The sequence below is a fragment of the Miscanthus floridulus genome, chromosome 15 (genome assembly GCF_019320115.1).
Source record: "Miscanthus floridulus cultivar M001 chromosome 15, ASM1932011v1, whole genome shotgun sequence".
In the NCBI taxonomy this organism is placed as follows: Eukaryota; Viridiplantae; Streptophyta; class Magnoliopsida; order Poales; family Poaceae; genus Miscanthus; species Miscanthus floridulus.
The window spans coordinates 39,267,724-39,271,557 of NC_089594.1; the positions used below are offsets into that span (position 1 = coordinate 39,267,724).

The window sequence follows — 3,834 nt, forward strand, 5'->3', positions numbered from 1 at the left end:
ATTATGCAAGGATGTCAATGTCTCATAAAGTGCCGATACAATAAATAAGATTACACGTTCAACAAGGATTGGATAGCTAATATCGCACGCAGGCGAATCTGGTCGGCTTCCTCCATTTCTTTGATATCGTCATCGGCAGCACCCTCCACAGGCTTGAGTTTTTTCTTCATGGCTAAAGCTTTGCGAGCTTGGATATCTCTTTCTTGCTGAAGGGCTTTGACGGCATTGGGTAGCTGGCTTTCTTCTTGTTGAGCATGAGTTAAAGCTGCATCGTTTCAGTGCGACCTTCGGCGATTCTCGAGTTCCGCGTGAGCACCTCTTGGCCGTGACTTCCGGGCGTATCGCTGTTGTCAGGACCAAAGTGTTCGTATCTTCATCCTTGTCGATTAGCAGGTCAAATCGACTGGCACGCTTTGGATATCGATTCGGGTATTAGCCCTTTGTGTTTGCAGATCCACTTTTGCATCAACAAGTTTTCTAGTACCATTGGCTATCTAGTGAGACAGACATTATCAGTTGGGTGTTCGGACTAGAGGCTTGTTGATGTTGAAAAGAAAGACCAAGTGTGGGATACTTTAAAGGCATTTTTCCTCTTCAATTCTTTGAACCTTGATTGCTGAAATCTGCCACACATCATGTACTGTTTTCTGTACTGATTTGCTATGAAGTGTGGGTTGTTCCATTCTTATGTTGAGTATTGGATTATTACCCTAAGGACTAATTTGCTGTTGATTGAAAATTAGGAATTCTATGACGTTGATGAGGCTGCCAAAAATTGGTTTCTGGTCACTGCTGCAAGGAAATGGAAGGATTTTATGGCAACCTTAAAGTAGGAATTTTTTGATGAAAAAGTAACAATTGAGGTACTACAGCGAAAATATGGTGACGGAGTTAAACCTACTGACTAGAAGTTCCTCATTGAGCATTGGACCTCTCCTAAATTTGGAGTAAGGAGTAAAAATTTTATATATTCATATTTGGACTAAATATATTTGCTGAATTTAACAATTTCTATCCTAGGCTCGAATGGAAATATCCAAAGCTAATCGTGCAAAGTTGATGATACATCATACATTAGGAAGCAAGAGCTTTGCTTGTTCTAGGCATGAAATGGTATAGAAAATATCTCTAGCATTCAATTTTAGTGCATTATTTTGCTGCAATTTTAGTACTAAATTAAAATAATTTTAGGGTGTAGAGCTGGGGCACGTGCCTCGAAGAGATGAAATCTATATCAGAACACATACAAGAAAAAATGGAGTTCCATCCCAACAAGCAGAGCCAATAATTGTAAGTTCTTTTCCATAACAGAATTTTAATATGTAATATTTCTCTCTAGTGTATAAACATCCATATTCCATTTTGCTAGAACAAACTTAAATCAGTTGTTGAAGCCCGCCTAGAGTTGACAGAAAGATCAATTTAGCAAGGTAATGTCTTTGTTGCTGCTTGTGGAGAAAAGGAGCCAAGAGGGCGTGTTCGTGCTTTGGGTCTAGGACCAACTCCCCAAGATATTGGTACCCCTGGTTTGAAGTGTTACAAGCCAACAAGGCTACAAATGGAAGTTCTAGTTCGTAAAAGGTTGAAAGTGACAAAGCTTCTCTAGAATGACGCGTACAAGAATTGGAAGAGGAACTGCGCAAGGCAAGGATAGTGCAAGAAAGAAGAAATATCGAAATCGTCTCACACAATGGTTCTAATTCACGAAACAATGTGGTAAAGAACTTCAAGACTTTGAATTACTTAAGTCATGATTGAATAATCTATCTTTCCTATGCTGGATAATATGGTGACATGTGAATAATACATATTACCCCTATTGTATTGTTTATGTAGAGCCCAAGATCTGAAGAACATGTTGATGAGGCACATCATGCTCAACCATTTGAAGATGATGATGTTTTTGCAAATATTAATGAAAACTCTGACCACTATGATGAAGATGATATTTTTGCAGATATTACCCCATCTGAGTAGCATGCTAATTTCCTATGTGTGCAGCATGCTAATTTCGTATGTGTGCAGCATGCTAATTTCCTATGTGTGCAGCGTGTTGCTGCCTTATCTATGCAGCGTGCTCCTGCCCTATTTGAGCAACAACAACAAAGCCTTTAAGTCCCAAACAAGTTGGGGTAGGCTAGAGTTGAAACCCAGCAGAAGCAATCAAGGTTTAGGCACATGAATAGCTATTTTTCAAGCACTCCTATCTAAGGCTAAGTCTTTGGGTATATTTCATCCTTTCAAGTCTCCTTTTATTGCCTCTACCCAACTCAACTTTGGTCTTCCTCTACCTCTCTTCACATTACTATCCTGGCTTAGGACTCTACTATGCACGGGTGCCTCTAGAGGTCTCCGTTGGACATGTTCAAACCATCTCAATCGGTGTTGGACAAGCTTTTCTTCAATTGGTGCTACCCCTAGTTTATCACGTATATCATCGTTCCAAACTCGATCCCTTCTCTGCCCTGTCTGAGCAGCATGCTAATTTCCTATCTATGCAGCGTGCTGTTGCCCTGTCTGCCAGCCTGCTACTGCCCCATCCGTGTAGGAAGCTGTTGCTGCCCCATCTGCGTAGGAAGTTGTAGCCCTATCTCTGTAGCCTGCTCCCTCTCCATCTGTGCAGCCTACTCCTGCCCCATGTCCTGCCTCCTCTGTGCAGTGTTGTAGGCAAATCAATTGATCTTCATCGGGAGTGCAGTGCTACCAGTCCCATAAAAAATGTAGCCCCATGAAAGAAGAATAAACCTCCTCATGTTTCACCTACTGACCTTGTAATTTTCTTAATATAACCTTGCTTTCAGTTCTAGCAGTTCTATACATTTGTTCAATTTTTGCTAAGTATATAAACCATTTTAGGTTGGAAAGGAGGTCACATTATATGCCTTGTTTTGGCCAGAAGCTGTGGCTAAGGCAACAGTCATTTCAACAAATCCAAACAATGTACTAGGAGGCTAGCCTCTTGAAAGGCACTATTGTGAAGTTGTTGTGAATGTTGTGATTAAACGGGATACAGTGCTACCTCGCCCTTATGGTGACATTGAGAGTTTGGCTGATGCTAAGTCAATGCCAATTCAGTGGCCATACAATAGAGTAATAAACTAGACTTGCCTTTGTTTCTTTTATTCATATATGTGATAAGTGACAAAAGTTTCTAATTAATGATATTTGTAATAGTTGAACGTCAGCAAGGCATCACATTCATCCAAGTGTACTGCAGGTATGTATTTTTTCTGAATTTTACTTTTACCAAGCTGCAATTTTGATGTTGAACACACCCTGCTATGCATACAACACACTATCAAAAGAATTTGGTACTGCTAGTTCTTATTTATAATGGCAGTAGATAGATTAGGAAATCTGTGCAAATCTACTATTCATAACAGAAAATGGATAGTTATGAAAATATTATCTTGATGATGTACTAAAAGGAAACTATAAATTTAATCTAGAATAGATTTGTGTTCTCAGTTACTAGACTTGTCTTTTTTTTATATTGGTTATGGTCACAAACTTACATACTCTTCTGACCTTACTAATATGTGCTATGTTGGTCTTGCAGCATGGGAGGAGAGGCGTGCACCCAAAACTCATTGAAGCAGCTAGAATTGGGGTTAGTGTACATATCTTTGAGATGCTAAGTTGCTTGTTCAATTGCATATGTGCATATAAGTATATGTGGTGCATGGCCAGCTTTGTGTTGCATTTCAGATAATACATGAGCTGAAAATAAGGCAGCACACATTAGTAGTTGGAGCTAAAAATATGTTTTGATTTTTCAGGTGGAAGGCGCTAGATGTAACGTGATTATTTTGTGTCAGCAAGCAGATCAAACAT

The 3,834-nt window shown here is 39.6% G+C and overlaps 1 pseudogene; it reads left to right on the forward strand.

Annotated features, from left to right (window-relative positions):
* Window positions 1-1,026: 1,026 nt before the first annotated feature.
* On the forward strand, window positions 1,027-1,977 carry LOC136507385 (uncharacterized; annotated as a pseudogene).
* Window positions 1,978-3,834: the final 1,857 nt, after the last annotated feature.